The 17,937-nt window shown below is 35.5% G+C and overlaps 1 protein-coding gene across 3 annotated transcripts in view; it reads right to left on the reverse strand.

The window, feature by feature from the left end:
* The window catches only part of NUBPL (NUBP iron-sulfur cluster assembly factor, mitochondrial), a 365,055-nt gene that overhangs the window by 122,553 nt on the left and 224,565 nt on the right, over positions 1 to 17,937 (reverse strand). The gene's annotated exons all lie outside the window — the stretch shown is intronic.

Genomic DNA, 17,937 nt, shown 5'->3' on the forward strand with positions numbered 1-17,937 from the left:
ATTTCGCTGATCCATTTCTTATTTTTTTATCTAATTAATTAATTTAGAATATTTTTCCATGGTTACATGATTCACGTTCTTTCCTTCCCCTCTTCCCATAGTTAATGAGCAATTCCACTGGATTTTACATGTGTCATTGATCAAGACCTATTTTCATATTATTAATATTTGCATTAGAGTGATCATTTAGAGTCTACATCCCCAATCATATCCCCATCAAACCATGTGATCAAGCAGTTGCTCTTCTTCTGTGTTTCTACTTCCACAGTTCTTCCTCTGAATATGCATAGTGTTCTTTCTAATAAGTCCCTCAGAATTGTCCTGGATCATTGCATTGCTACTAGTAGAGAAGTCAGTTGCATTCAATTGTGTACTCTGTGTACAATGTTCTCCTGGTTCTGCTCCTTTCACTCTGCATCAATTCCAGGAAGTCATTGCAGTTCACATGGACTTCCTCCAGTTCATTATTCCTTTTAGTACAAAAGCATCTCATCACCAAAAGATACCACAATTTGTTGTCATTCCTCAATCAAAGGGCATCCCCTCCTTTTCCAATTTTCTTGCCACCACAAAAAGCACAGCTATAAATATTTTTGTAAAAGTCTTTTTCCTTATTATCTCTTTGGGGAATAACCCCAATAGTGGTACGGCTGAATCAAAGGGCAAGCATTCTTTTAAAGCCCTTTGGGTATAGTTCCAAATTGTCTTCCAGAATGGTTGGATCAATTCACAATTCCACCAATGATGCATTAGTGTCCCAATTTTGCCATATCCCCTCCAACTTTTATTACTTTCATTTGCTGTCATATTATCCTGTCTGCTAGGTGTGAAGTGCTACCTCAGAGTTGTTTTGATTTGCATTTCTCTAATTATAAGAGATTTAGAACATTTTTATGTGCTTATTGACAGTTTTGATTTATCTGAAAATTGCCTAGCCTTGTTCCTTGTCCATTTATTAATTGGGGAATGGCTTGATTTTTTGTACAACTGATCTAACTCCTTATAAATTTGAGTAATTAGACCTTTGTCAGAAGTTTTTGTTATAAAGATTTCTCAATTTGTTGTTTCCCTTCTAATTTTGGATGCATTTATTTTGTTTGTAGAAAAAAGCTTTTAATGTAATATAAGCAAAATTATTTGTTTTACCTTTTTTAATATTCTCTATCTCTTGCTTGGTCTTAAAATCTTTCCTTTTCCATAGATCTTACAGGTATACGTTTCTATGTCCTCCAAATTTACTTCTCGTTTCCTTCTTTATATTTAAGTCATTCACCATCCTGAATTTATCTATGGGTGTGAGATATTAATCTAAACCTAATTTCTCCCACATTGTTTTCCAGTTTTCCCAGCAGTTTTTGTCAAATAGTGAATTTTTGTCCCAAAAGCTGGAATCTTTGGTTGGGCTTATTGTTTTTATAACAGATTTCTTGGTCATTTTTTCCAATGATATGTTATACCTTTTCTTCTTTTTTTTTAATTTTTTTTTACTTTCTTTTATTGTTTCATGATATCTGAGTGTCATTAATTTTCACTTGCCTGGTTCTAATTTTCAAGAAGTTATTTTCATCAGTGAAGTTTTTTTTTACTTATTTTTCCAATTTTGCTTTTTTAAGACACTAATTTCTTCTACTTTTATGCCTCTTTTACCAAGCTATTAATTATCTTTTCATAATTTTCTTTCTTTGCTTTCATTTCTTTATGTAATATTCTTTTTTTTTTAATTTTTATTTGGTCATTTCCAAACATTATTCATTGGAAACAAAGATCGTTTTCTTTTCTTCCCTTCCCCCCCTCCCACCACCTCTCCCACAGCCAACGCGCAATTGCACTGGGTATCACATGTGTCCTTGATTCAAACCCATTTCCATGTTGTTGGTATTTGCATTAGAGTGTTCATTTAGAGTCTCTCCTCACTCATATCCCCTCCACCCCTGTAGTCAAACAGTTGCTTTTCATCGGTATTTTTACTCTCACAGTTTATCTTCTGCTTGTGGATAGTGTTTTTTAGATCCCTGCAGATTGTTCAGGGACACTGCATTGCCACTAATGGAGAAGTCCATTACCTTCGATTGTACCACAGTGTATCAGTCTCTGTGTACAATGTTTTCTGGTTCTGCTCCTTTCGCTCTGCATCACTTCCTGGAGGTTGTTCCAGTCGCCATGGAATTCCTCCACTTTATTATTCCTTTTAGCACAATAGTATTCCATCACCAACATATACCACAATTTGCTCAGCCATTCCCCAATTGAAGAGCATCCCCTCATTTTCCAGTTTTTGGCCACCACAAAGAGTGCAGCTATGAATTATGTAATATTCTTATTTGATTTTGAATATCATTTTTCACTCTGAGAAATTCTTACTGGGCTTGGGTTAATTCACATTTTTTTCTCTTGAGATTTTGCTTGTAGTTGCAGTTTTTACTTCATTGTCTTCTTCTGAGTCTGTATCTTGAGTTTCCCTGTCACCATGGAGGCACACAATCTCAGGCTTCAGGCTGTTGTCAGAGCTAGTCCTAGGATGTTTGGAATTTTTCAATGTTTCCAAGGTGGTGTGATCTGGGGAGTTATGTGGTCACTGCTCTCTTGGATTTCATTCTGGTCCTTAGCCAGGTATGGCCCCTACTGTCTTGGGAATGAAATGAATACTTCTTCTCAGGGCCTTTTCTCCCTTTGGACCAGAAATAATACTGATCCTTTAGGGCTAGAAGTGGTACTGCCACTCTCAAGGCTCCCACACTCTTTGCCAAAAATGCTCCTTTCTGTCATTGAACCATAGTCTAGAAGTAGGTAAAGGCAGTAAAGTTGCCAAATAGCATCTGGTCCTGTGTCCAATGCTAGCACAGAAGTACCCTATAATCCTTTTCTGACCAATTGTCATGTATCTTTACTGGCTTGGGAGCTAGTTCCACCACCTAGTCCTACCAGTAGTGATTTATCCACATGGACTCCCTCCATCCCCATCCCCATATCACAGATCTGATCTCTCTTTCTAATCTCCTGTGCTGTCCTTGGCTGGAAGAATATCCAACTCAGACATTTTGTCATCTCTGTCACTTCAGAATTAAAATGTGAGGTATTATTTTAAAACTGGTTGGCAGAGGAATGTTGGGAGAGCTCAAAAGTGTGGTTTTTTTTTCACCCAAACTTCAATTTCTTCACCTGTAAAGTGAGAGGTTTAGACTAGAAGGGCTCTAAAACCCTTTCCAGTCCTATAACTATGATGACCTCTGGTACAAATAAAGAAGATTCTGTTATTTTACAGTATTTGAGAGTTAGAAGAGAGTTAAAGGATATCTATTCCAACCTCATTTTTCATTTGTAGAAACTGAGGCTCAAAAAAGGAAGTCCAAGGTTACATATCTAGTAAGTAGCAGAGCTAGGTCCAGAACCCAAGGCTTCCGTATATGTACATATCTCCATTTGTGGAAAAGCTTTACTACTATGCAGGATAAGATATTATAGAATGAAATTCATTTAGGGGTTTCCTTGTACTTACAAAAAAGTTGAATTTTTAGATTCCTGATTTTATTTCTTAAAATAGTAACAAAGATCACCTTATTAAATGAACCTAAGGGCAGCTTAGAAATAACTTCTTTACACTTAACTTTGAAGGATTTTTACAGAAAATGAAATTTTCTGGATGAAAATTTGGTTTCTAGGATTTAAGATCAACACTAAAAAGAAAAAAAAACAGTCTTAGGAGAGGAAAGGTTCTTGTGAATGACTCCAAAAGCAGCTTTTAAGAGTTCCATTAAAACCATATAAGACACCCTCAACAACAATACATAGCCAGAGTTGTTTCATATCCAAAAACTTCTACCATGTCAAGGGTTACCCAGGTTGGCTCCTTTTTCCAATGTATCTGTCATCTAATAAGGCAGGTTATTTTTAGATCAGGAGGGTTATAGAGTAGGATTGGTAACAGAAATAGCAAAATGAAGGTAGAAGTAGGACAAACTCCTTTCCAATAATACTCTGAGACTTCTAAAAAACTTTTACAGCTCCCAAACCTATATGTTGTGCTAATCTTTTAAAATATAGTGAAACACAACATATCATAAACATATACAATATATATGTTATAACTTAACAACTCTTGCAATTAGTTTACAATAGTACCTATAGTATCATAATAAGAAAATACAATTTGAATTATTAGTCTGGGTAAATAATGAAAGATGAGAATTCTTTTTCATCATACTATAACTTATCTAAAGACATGTCATTTTATTCATTATTGCATGACACTAGAACAGGATCTATTATAATATACATCAAGTGTCACATAGTTATCATGGAAATCTTGATTCTAAATTCCTTGACTTTGTGTTATTAAAGAACCATTCTAGATTTCAACATCATATTATCAAGTTCTTTTTAAATCAATGAGACACATTCTCTTGCACTCTATGAATAGAAAAATGTACAGGTATCTATTTGAATTTAGATAAACAAGGTATGTCATGACACCAAGAAAAAGAAAATATTTCAAAAAAAAATTTAAAGGACCCATACCTTTTTGATCAATTGATCTATGAAACTGTCTTAATAGATTTTATTCCCTAAATTTTTCTTTGAAAAAATCCTATCAAAGGAAGGCCAACTATGAAAAATTATATTCACAGATTCACGTGTATTTTATGAAGTTATAATTCATTATAATGTCATGGAGTTAAAATTCTTCAATCATTTTAATAATAAAATCAGAAAGAAGAAGAAAAAATAGGACAGAAGTTAGAATGGGAACAAATAAAGCATCTATTTATATAAATTATGTACTATTTGTAAAGAATTCAGAGAAAAACAGAATCCAACTAGAGGAATTCACATTTATGCCAATTAAATTTTATGTTACTAGATTCAATTCATCATTCTGACCTGCTGAGATCATTTTGAGGCATATTTGGTAGCAGAGTTGGAAGGAGTAAACATTCCTATTTCTGACATTTATTATCTTCATGACTTTGGGCAAATCATTCTAATCTTTCTGAGTTTTTTGGTATCTTTATCTGTAAAACAGATATAATAATACCTATAGTATCTGTCACACAACATTGTTGTAGAGGTCAAATGAGAGAATGTACATAAAGCATTTTGCAGATCTTAAAGCACTATCTAAATGCCACTTACTATTATTTGGAGCCGGAATGTATCATTTAATTTTTAGACACATACTTATCTATTTATATATACTATCCTCCCCCAAACCTTAAGCTGATTGTAAGAGCTTTGAGATCCTTAAAAGAAAGGAATTGTTTTTTGTTTATCTTGATATTACAAAAGCCTAGTCCAATGCCTTATACCTTAATAAATTCTTAATAAATGATTGTTGCTTGCTTTGGATCTAGAGTGTTATAACTAGTTCTCTCCCAGTTCATGTCATCTACAAATTGAATAACCATAACAAATCATATCCTCCTCCAAGCAATTGATAAATACACAGAATAGTCTAGGACAGTAGAGACTTCTTTGTAGGTTAAACTTAACCTATAAATTTGAGGCCTGCTTATTCAATGAGCTCCAATTTCATTCTACTATACTTTCAGCCCACCTGCCTTTCCACATCTTTCCTATAAGATTTTCATCAGAAATAGTGTCAAATGCCTCTCTGAAAACAATATAATAATAATATATACTATGCCTAGTACATTCATCTGATTGAACAGTTTAATAACTCGGTCAGGAAAAAAGGATATTAGGTTAAAATGGCTATGCTACGTGAGCTCTTGGGGATTACTGTTTCACTGTCTAAATACATGAAAAGCATCAATTTATCATCAACTGTGGATCTACAATCTCACAGACACAAAGTCAATTCAAATTAATTCCTTGTGGGGTGGGACTCCTTCATTTTTGTTGTGTCCTCAAGTGCCTAGCAGGCTAGACACATAGTACTCAATAAATGCTTGTTAATTGGGTGATTAAGAGGGGGATAAGGAGATTCCTAAAAAAAATATGGATACACAAAGAATTAACAACTTGGATATATAAAGATATGTATAGAAGACAGACAATAAGGCATGGCATAGTAGTATAAAAAGAGTACAAAAACTAATGCTGAGTTGAGAATAAAGACAAATGCTAACAAAAAAGAAGGGATTTTTATCTCTATTGAAGAAAGGAAATTTTTTTGAAAAGATAAGGATATGATTACTGCTTGGGGTAGATAAGATGATGAGAACTAACTGCAGTTATAGCAAAGCTGCAGACTTTTTTATCAATTTTTTTCCTCCTAAGAGAATAACCCCTTAGCCTAAAAAAGGCAGAGAAGTGACTAATAAAGATCTGATTACCAATACAAATAATGAGAGAGCTCATCTTGACATTGATGAATTCAAATCATATAGACCAAATGGGCCATAGTCAATGATACTTGAAAGATAATGTAGATAATATTGCATAACTAAAATGGAGCAAATGTTCTGATTTTTAAAACTAAAAGATGAAAAAAGGTAAGAATATAATTTGTAAACTTTACTTCAGAGAGCAGGTTTCCAATTTCCAGCAAAATTCCCAAATCTATTATTCAAGAGGTGGTTAGTGAACATCTAGACAAGGAAAGAATGGTAACAGAATCTTTCTGATTTCATCAAAAACCAATCATTCTGTGCTAACCATACTTCCTATTTTTTGACAAGATAACTAAATTGGCAGATCAATAGAATGCTGTAGATAGCATTTATACATATTTCAACAAAATATTTGATAAAGTATTCTGTGCTATCTTTGTGAAAAAGTTGGAGAGATGTGGTCTAAGACAACTGGTGTCAAATTTAAATAGAAACAGGAACCACCTAAACCTTATGTAAGGATTCCATCTGGTAGTGAATCACCTTAGAAAACCACATATTAACATTATCTGTAGTGTATTGCCTTAATAAACTACATATTGGCATTACCTATGTTTTATTTTTAATTAAAATTGACTTTTATTTTGTTAATTTTTTCCTAATCATACTTTTATTTTATTTCTGTTAACTATTTTCCAATTATATTTTAATCTAGTTTTAGCAGCACTTGGGAGTAGTGAAGGCTACATGGGTACGTTTGATACCTCTGGGCTAAACAATGTATTCTAAATTAAATGAATTGCCAGACATAAAAAGTAGTCATTAATGTTTCAAAGTTGACAGGGAAGTATATCTTCATAGGAGATCTGGAGACCTATGCATGGCCCCATGAATTATGCTAGGCTCTGTGTTATTTTTCTCAGTAATTTGAATAAAGGCATAGTTGTCATACTTGCCAAATTTTTAGATGACATAAATTTAGGTGAGATAACTAGCACAATGGATGATAGTCAGAACCCAAAAAAGACTTTGACAAGTTAGAATACTGAATGACTCTAATAAAGTGAAAGTTAATAGAGATAAATATGAACTTTTATATAGAGGTTCAACAAATTGGCGTCACAAGAAACTAATGCAGGAAGAAAAGGATGGAGAAATATGGTTAGTTATCTAAACTTATCTAAAGTTGATCTAGGAGTTTTAGTGAATTGCAAACAGTACAATTCAAATATGATTCAGCAGTCAAAAAAGCTAATGCAATCCTGGGCTTCACTAAGAGAGACCTTTCTCTTGTGGCTGATAAGGAGGTGGTAGTGTTACTAGACTTAGCCCTGAACAGCACATTTGGAGAATTGTGTTTTGATACAGATATTAAAGACAATCATAAACTAAAGAGGTTGGAGATCTGAATGAAGTAATTCAACCCATGCCATTCTGAAATTCAATACCTCTGTGATCTATGGAGTGGGTACTTGCATAGGTATAGATCACAATCTACCTGTGAAATTCTTGCAATAATGTTTACATAAATCCTCCTCAGAAGACCTACCCATTTGGAAGGAATGTAGGAAAAATTGGGGCACTGTTGGTGGAGACATGAACTGATCGAATCATTCTGAAGAGCAATTTGGAACTATGTCAAAAGGGATATAGAATTCTGTATACTCTTGCATCTAGCAATACCACTACTGGGTTTGTATCCCAAAGATATCCAAAAAATGAGAAAGGACCTATTTGTAAAAAAAAAAAAGAAAGAAAGAAAGAAAAGAAAAATTACAGCAGTTCTTTTTGCAGTGGAAACTGAGGAGATACACAACAATTGGGGAAATGATTGAACAAGCTGTGGTATATGATAGTAATGGAACACTACTGTGCTATAAAAGGGAGATTTCAGAAAAAAAAGGAACGTGAACTGATGCATAGTGAAATGAACAGAACCAAGAGAACCTTGTATACCATAACAGCAATACTGTATGATAAACAAATGTCAATGACTTGGCTATTCTCAGCAATATAATGAGCTAAGACAATCCCAAAGAACTCAGGAAGAAAAATGGTATTCACTTGTAGAGAAAAAAACTGATGGAGTATGAATGGAGATCAAAGTATACAGTTTTTCACTTAACTTCGTTCATTTTTTTATGTTTCTTCTACAGTATGCTAAATATGGAAATATTTTTTCAAAGTAGCATGTGTATATCCATTACCAAACTGCTTGTCATTTCTGGGAAAGAGGAAAGAAAGGAGGAAGAGAGAGAATTTGGAATTCAAAATATTAGAAAATAAATGCTCTCAATTTTTTTTCATGTAACTGGTAAAAAATAAAGCTTTACTAAAGAGAAGGGAAAAAAAATCTACCCAAAACATTAAAGCCTCTTGGTCTTATAATATTTTGTAGCTATCAGTACCACATTTGGGCCTGTCTATCTTTTATTCCTTATTCTTACTATATGACTGACCCACCTCCTTCTCTGGTCATATATGTCCTTGAGAATGTCTTTTATGCTATTTAAAATTATGTGCATGTTGTCACTGGTAATATGCTGCAGTCTCCTCACACCCACCAGATGTCTTTCTATTTACGTTCACAAAATGCTTAACACAGCGCCTGGCACATAGAAACTGCTGCCTGGCACAATGTAAGTACTTAATAAATGTTTATTGACTTGACTGACTTCTAAGATTGTGATATTCATGTCCGCAAATATCATTTGGAGAATAATGGTCCTAAAAAGATGGGATTTGGTGGAAGGGAGGAAGCAGCTCAGGATCACTGTCAGAAGTTAAACCATTTCCCCAACATATTTCAGCATATGTTCTTCCTCTTATCTAATTCTTATTGTGCCTTGACAGGGCCTATCCAGGCAAAATACATGTGTTGACTAAATGATCCATGGAATCATTCTGGTTTATAATTTGATGGACTGAGAAGCCTCAGAGGACACCATCCAATCCAAACCAGATCTGAAAAAGGATCATCTCTCCAACATATAGGATTCACCCAAGGCATCATACTAGGTGTTTCTTTTGATATTTTTGGGGGGGATGTGCATAGCATCTAGTCTAGGTGGTAGTGACCTAGAATCAGCTCATACTGGTGCACGAGAGCCAATTCTTAAGGTTTCTAGGTGGCTCAGTGGATAAAGAGCCAGGACTGGAGTTGGGTCAACCTGGGATCAAAACTAGCCTCAGACACTCCCTGTCTATATGACCCTGGGCTAGTCACTTAACCCCATTTGCCTAGGCCTTACCTCTTTACTAAGACAGAAAGTAAGAGATTTGTTTTTTAAATTTCATTGAGCAATGACACCTCAGAAATTGGCAAATGTTTTATTTATCGGTTTCTTGATTTTCTAGATTTAAGAAAGTGAAAACTTTAAACTTAAAAGTATATCATTTGGCCTTTTTTTTCCCCTTTGGAGAACCTGAAGTTTGAAATAGTGCTTTCTTTACTAGAGAAATGGAGTGTCCTCCTGTAATCTGTTCTTAAATGAAAAGACAAGAAAAAGGCTAGAAAAATGAGGAAACAATGATAAAAAAGGCAATTTAACATAGAAAGCTATTTGGTAACAGGGAAGACTAAAACACATACCTGGAAGAAGAAAACAAAGTCAATACTATTGCAAAGGCTCCAAGAAAAATATGAATTGGTCTCAAGCCAAAAAAAGAACTAATGAAGGAGCTCAAAAAAGATTTTAAGTGAATATTTTCCCACCTGTTGATTTTTTTTTTGTCAATTCTCTTATTTGATTTTTAAACTTCTTTTCAGGTTCTTCCCAGGGGTTATTTCAGAGCCTTATATCTTTCCATGCTTTCCTCTGAGGCTTCATATATTTCCTTCTTAGCACTATCGTCATATTCTGAGTTTATATTTTGGTCTTTATCATTAAAGTAACTTTCTATGGTCAATTTTTTTTTGTCTTTTGTTCATTTTTCTAGTTTTCTCCTCATCTTTTCTATCTATTAAAGTTCTTCTCTGTTTCTGGGGTAGAAGGAGCACTGCTCCAAGCTGCAGAGTACTCTTTTCTGGTACTTGGGATAGGCCTGGTTGTCCTTGTTTCTCAAAGTATATCTGTTGAGGTGGTGGCCCTGCTGGCTTGCTCATTTATTTTTTCCAGCTATATTCAGTAACTGGTGTTAACAGTTCCTCTATTGTTTTATAGACTGGGCTGTTCCCTACTTTGTTGCTTCCCTGCCCCTACCAACCAGCTTGAACTGGGCAGATTGCCTGCTCTGAGCTCTGCCTCAAACACTCTGTGGCTTCACTGTTTCAGGTGTTCTGCTGCCATTTGGAAATGCATAACAAAAACCAAAACAACAACACAAAACTTTTCTTCTTTGCGCCTCTTACAGACAGGCTTAACCTAGGCTGCTCCCCCACTCTCCTACTTTGCTGCCTTAGGTACTCTGATGCTATATGGGAGTTTGTTGGTTTCCTGCCCCCTCTGACTTTGTTGTCCATATCCAATGGCTTAGAATAGGCTAGGCCCCCCTCTTACCCTCTCTGTCTTCTATATCTGTGTTGAGTGGCATGGGCTAAGCTCATTCTCGTTATGCAATTTAATTGCCTTTGGCAGAGTAGCTTCATGTTGGACTGGTCTGATTTCTGCCAGTTACAACAGATGCTACACTGCCTGGGCTATTCTCTCTACTTTCCCCTATGAAACATGTTCTTCCCACTTTCTTTTGTTTTGAGGCAATTTATTTTCTCTCTGTGTGTGTGTGTGTGTGTGTGTGTGTGTGTGTGTGTGTGTGTGTATGGAAAGATAGGGGGAGCAGAGCATCTGTATTCTACCATCTTAGCGCCTAAAATGCAACTTTTCAAAAAGGATTTTAAAAATAAAATAAGAGAGGTAGAAGAAAAATTGGGGGGAAATAAGAGTGATGAAGGAAAATCATGAAAAAAGAGTTGACAGCTGATAAAGGAGGCACAAAAAATACTGAAGAAAACAAGTCCTTAAAAAACCAAATAAGTCAATTGGTAAAAGAGGTCCTAAAATCCACTGGAGAGAATTTCTTAAAAAGCAGAATTGATTAAATAGAAAAGGAGGTACAAAAGCTCACTCAAGAAAATCATGTATTAAAACTCACTCAAGGAGGTGGACTCAAGATGGCGGCCTACAAGGCGCAAAAGTTCAGACTTCTGAAAACCCTTCCTTACTGATCACAAACTGAATGCTCCCAGGGGAATGAAAACCAAACTTAACAACAAGACAGAGCCAAGGAACCCTCCTGCTGGACATAATTCAAAAGGTACGCCCCCCTGAAAAGCCAGAATCCGAGAATACTCAGGTTTAAGGGGAAGACAGAAGGAAGGTCCCAGGACCCATCCCCCCTCTCACCCAGAGCACTGAGATTCCAGCAGCAGCAGGAATTTCTGAGCGGGCAAAGGTGCTGGTCTGAAGGGCAAAGCTTGGGAGCAGGGCTGGCCAAGTTCAGAGCATCCAACACAGATGGTGGGGAAAGTGCTAGAGAGGGAGCCTAGACCTGGCAGCCTTGCCAGACCATAAGAGATCCTCCATATTTGCTCCAGCCTTCCAAGAAGTTTAGGACTCAGAGCACACCCAGCCCAGCTAAGCTGAATTTAATCCCATCAAAAGTCTCCAGAACCCAGGGAAGCCCAGGCTCCCTACCCATTCTCTTTGACTGCTGGACTTTAAGCCAATCAAAAGCCTCCAGACGACAGGGAAGCTCAAACCCCCAACAAGGCTCCCCCAGAGATTACACCAAGAGATCTTTTGTTAAAACTCCAACAGGGGAGACTGATAGAAGCCCCCAAAAAAAACAAAACAAAAAAAAGAGAGGAACAAGAACACAGACAAATACAGAGAGTAAAGAAGGGGTGCATTTGAGCAAACAACAGAAAAAGAAGAAAGAAACTACAATAGACAGCTACTACTCAGCAAACAGAACGGAAGGAGAGAGATCAGCAAATGATAAATCAGAAATCCCAGTGAATTGGATACAGGCTGTGGAAGAACTCAAAACACAACTAAAAATGGCTGAAGACAATTGGGAAAAAAACTTAAAAATTAAGATAAGTCATCTGGAAAGAGAGGCACTTGAAATAAAACAAGAAAATAGTGTCTTGAAAGCCAAAATCAACCAGCTGGAAAATTAAGCAAAGGAGATGAAAGATGAGGCAAAGGAGATGAAAGATGAGGTAAAGAGGATGAAAGATGACCTTCAAAGAAAATCAGACCAGAAGGAAAAGGATGACCAAAAAGCCAGAGATGAAATCCAATCTTTAAGAACCAGAATACAACAACTGGAATTAAGTGACCTCACAAGGCAGTAGGGACACTATAAAACAAAACAAAAAGAATGAAAAAATTGAGGAAAATGTGAAGCATCTCATTCACAAAAAAATCATTCAAGAAGAGACAATTTAAGAATCATTGGACTACCAGAAGACCACGACAAAAGAAAAAACCTGGACATAATACTAGAGAAAATTATTCAGGAAAACTGTCCCAATCTCCTAGAAAAAGAGGGGAAAGTGGAAATTGAAAGAATACACAGATCATCTCCTGTATTTAATCCCCAACTGAAAACACCAACAAATGTTATAGCCAAATTCAAAAACTATCAGACGAAAGAAAAGATTTTACAGGCTGCCAAGAAGAAGCCATTCAGATACCATGGAAACACTGTGAGGATAACACAGGATCTGGCTGCATCCACACTGAAGGACTGAAAGGCGTGGAATATGATATTCTGGAAAGCAAGGGAACTAGGTCTACAACTAAGAATAAAATACCCATCAAAACTGACTATATTCTTACAGGGGAAAGTATGGTCATTCAACACAATAGAAGATTTCCAAGCATTCGTAGAGAAAAGACCAAACCTGAACAGAAAATTTGATGTCTAAGCACAGAAATCAAGAGAATCATCAAAAGGTAATTAAAAAAAGAAGGGGGAATAAAAACAAAACAACAACAAAAAATTTTTAAGAGACTCAATAAGTTAAAATGATATGCATCCCTATAAGAAAAGAGGTCATTGGTAACTCTTAAAAACTGTTGCTATCACCTGGGCAGCTAGAAGAATTACACTTAGAAGGAACAGAGACAAACTGTATAGGATGAAAGGACAAGGCATAAATAGGTATATAGATATATGCATGCATAAATACACATACATGTGTGTGTGTGTGTGTATATATATATATATATATACACACACACACAACCAGAGCTAAAAATAAAAAGAGATTAATACTAAAAGAAATGGGAAAAGAAACAAATGGGGGTAAATTTATATGTAACAAAGAAGCTCATGGCTGGAGGGGGGAGAACATCGAAACATTGGAAGGGTAAAGAGGTTGGAGATAGGAAATACTCAACTCTTACATGCTTTAAAACTGACCCAAAGAGGGAATAACAATCCAATCCATTGGGGAAGAGAATAGATTTGCGCCCTATATGGGAGTAGAAGGGTAAAAAACGGACTGGTGGGGAGGGAAGCAGAACAAGGGAGGGAGAGGGTGGGGGGGATTTTAAAAAGACTACAGGGGAAAATAAGGGAGGGAATAAGAAGGGAGGGGAGTAGAAAGGAAAGTAAAATAAGGGAGGGAACTAGGGGGACTGAATATAAACAAATATTGGTGTAGAAGGAAATAGCGAAAGAAGAAAAGGCAAGACCAGGAGTAGAAAGCAAAATGCTTGGAAATACACAGCTAGTAATCATAACTCTGAATGTGAATGGAATGAACTCACCCATAAAATGCAAGCGAATAGCAGAGTGGATTAGAATCCCAAACCCTACCATATGCTGTCTACAAGAAACACACACATGAGGAAGGTAGATACGCATAGGGTGAAAATAAGAGGATGGAGCCAAATCTATTGGGCATCAACTGACAAAAAAGAAGACAGGAGTAGCAATCATGATATCTGAAAAAGCCAAAGAAAAAATAAATCTAGTTAAAAGAGATAGGGAAGGTAATTACATCCTGATAAAAGGCAGTATAGACAACGAGGAAATATCTGTACTCAATATGTATGCACCAAATGGCAGAGCATTCAAATTTATAAAGGACAACTAGAGGAGCTCATGGATGAAATAGATAGAAAAACTATACTAGTGGGAGATCTGAATCTTCCTTTATTTGAACTAGACAAATCAAACCAAAAAATAAATAAGAAAGAGGTGAGAGAAGCAAATGAAATCTTAGAAAAATTAGAGTTAGTAGACATATGGAGAAAAATAAATAGTGACAAAAAGGAATACACCTTTTCAGCAACACATGTTACATTCACAAAAATTGACCATGTATTAGGGCACAAAATCATTGTAAACAAGTGTAAAAGGGCAGAAATAATAAATGCAAACTTGAGTTAAAGAACAATTCATAGAAACAATTAATAACTTCATTGAAGAAAATGACAATGGTGAGACATCCTTTTAAAACTTATGGGATGCAGCCAAAGCAGTACTCAGGGGGAAATTTATATCCTTGAGTTCATATGTAAACAAATTAAGAAGGGCAGAGGTCAATGAATTGGGCATGGAAATTAAAAAACTAGAAAGTGAACAAATTAAAAATCCTCAGATGAAGACTAAATTAGAAATCCTAAAAATCAAAGGAGAAATTAATAAAATTGAAAGTCAAAGAACTATTGACTTAATAAATAAGATTAGAAGCTGGTACTTTGAAAAAACAAATAAAATAGACAAAGTACTGGTCAGTCTAATTAAAAAAAGGAAAGAAAAAAACAAATTGACAGTATCTAAGATAAAAAGGGAGACCCCACCTCTAATGAAGAGGAAATCAAGGCAATCATTAAAAACTACTATGCCCAATTATATGGCAACAAATATGGTAATCTAAGTGATATGGATGAATACTTACAAAAAATATATAAATTGCCTAGACTAAAAGAAGAAATAAATTACCTAAACAACCCCATATCAGAAAAAGAAATTGAACAAGCCATCAAAGAACTTCCTAAGAAAAAATCCCCAGGGCCTGATGGATTCACAAATGAATGCTTTCAAACATTCAAAGAACAGCTAATCCCAATATTATACAAACTATTTGACAGAATAAGTCAAGAAGGGGTTCTACCAAATTCTTTTTACTACCCAAACATGGTACTGATCCCAAAGCCAGGCAGGTTAAAAACAGAGAAAGAAAACTATAGGCCAATATCCCTAATGAATATAGATGCAAAAATCTTAAATAGGATACTAGCAAAAAAACTCCAGCAAGTCATCACAAGGGTTATCCACTATGATCAGGTAGGATTCATAACAGGAATGCAAGGATGGTTCAATATTAGGAAAACCATCCACATAATTGACCATATTAATAAGCAAACTGACAAAAATCACATTATTATCTCAACAGATGCAGAAAAAGCCTTTGACAAAATACAAAACCCATTCCTATTGAAGACACTAGAAAGTATAGGAATACAAGGACCTTTTCTAAAAATAATAAACAGTATATATCTAAAACCATCAGCAAACATCATCTGCAATGGGGATAAACTGGAGGACTTCCCAATAAGATCAGGAGTCAAACAAGGATGCCCATTAACACCTTTATTATTTAATATTGTACTAGAAACACTAGCAGTAGCAATTAGAGAAGAAAAAGAAATTGAAGGTATTAAATTTGGCAATGAGGAGACCAAGCTGTCACTCTTTGCAGATGATATGATGATTTTCTTAAAGAATCCTAAGGAATCAACCAAAAAGCTAATGGAAATAATTAAGAACTTTAGCAAAGTTGCAGGATACAAAATAAACCCGCATAAGTCATCAGCATTTCTATATATCTCCAATCCAGTTCAGCAGCAAGAATTAGAAAGAGAAATTCCATTTAAAGTCACCCAAAACAATATAAAATACTTAGGAATCTATCTGCCGAGACAAACACAGGAATATATGAACACAACTACAAAACACTTTCTACACAATTAAAACTAGATCTAAACAATTGGAAAAACATTGATTGCTCATGGGTGGGATGAGCTAACATAATAAAAATGATCATCCTACCCAAACTTATCTATTTATTTAGTGCCATACCCATTGAACTACCAAAAAACTTTTTTACTGAATTAGAAAAAACCATAACAAAGTTCATTTGGAAGAACAAAAGATCAAGGATATCCAGGGAAATAATGAAAAAAAAAATACAAAGGAAGGTGACCTTGCAGTCCCAGATCTCAAACTATATTAAAAAGCAGTGGTCATCAAAACAATTTGGTACTGGCTAAGAGACAGAAAGGAGATTAGTGAAATAGACTTGGGGTAAATGACCTCAGCAAGACAGTCTATGACAAACCCAAAGACCCCAGCTTTTGGGACAAAAATCCAGTATTTGATAAAAACTTCTGGGAAAATTGGAAGACAGTATGGGAGAGATTATGTTTGAATCAACACCTCACATCCTACACCAAGATAAACTCAGAATGGATGAATGACTTGAACATAAAGAAGTAAACTATAAGTAAATTCGGATAACACAGAATAGTATGCATGTCAGATCTTTGGGAAGGGAAAGATTTTAAAACCAAGCAAGACTTAGAAAGAGTCACAAATGTAAAATAAATAATTTTGACTACATCAAATTAAAAAGTTTTTGTACAAACAAAACCAATGTAACTAAAATTAGAAGGGAAGCAACAAATTGGGAAACAATCTTCATAACAAAAACCTCTGACAAAGGTCTAATTACTCAAATTTATGAAGAGCTAAACCAATTTTACAAAAATTCAAGCCATTCTCCAATTGAAAAATGGGCAAGGGACATGAATAGGCAATTTTCAGTCAAAGAAATCAAAAGTATTAATAAGTACATGAAAAAGTGTTCTAAATTCCTTATAATCAGAGAGATGCAATCAAAACAACTTTGAGGTATCACCTCACACCTAGCAGGTTGGCTAACATGACAGCAAAGGAAAGTAGTGAATGCTGATGGGGATGTGGCAAAGTCAGGACATTAATGCACTGCTGATGGAGTTGTGAATTAATCCAACCATTCTGGGGGGCAATTTGGAAGTATGCTCAAAGGGCACTAAGACTGTTTGCCCTTTGATCCAGTCATAGCACTGCTGGGTTTGTACCCCAAAGAGATAATAAAGAAAAAGACTTGTACAAGAACATTCATAGCTGTGCTCTTTATGGTGGCAAAAAATTGGAAAATGAGGGGATGCCCTTTAATTGGGGAATGGCTGAACAAATTGTGGTATATGTTGGTGATGGAATACTATTGTGCTCAAAGGAATAATAAAGTGGAGGAATTCCATGGGAACTGGAATGATCGCCAGGAATTGATGCAGAGCGAAAGGAGCAGAACCAGGAGAATATTGTACACAGAGACCCATAAACTGTGGTACAATCGAATGTAATGGACTTCTCCATTTGTGGCAATGCAGTGATCCTGAACAACTTGGAGGGATCTATGAGAAAAAACACTATCCACATTCAGAGGAAAAACTGTGTAATTAGAAACACAGAGGAAAAACAACTGCTTGAATACATGGGTCAAGGGGATATGGTTGGGGAGGTAGACTCTAAATGAACATCCTAATGCAAACAACAACATGGAAATAGGTTTTGATCAAGGACTCATATAATACCCAGTGAAATTCTGTGTCAGCTACGGTAAGGGTGGGGGTAGGGGGGAAGA

The sequence above is a fragment of the Monodelphis domestica genome, chromosome 1 (genome assembly GCF_027887165.1).
Source record: "Monodelphis domestica isolate mMonDom1 chromosome 1, mMonDom1.pri, whole genome shotgun sequence".
Classification (NCBI taxonomy): Eukaryota; Metazoa; Chordata; class Mammalia; order Didelphimorphia; family Didelphidae; genus Monodelphis; species Monodelphis domestica.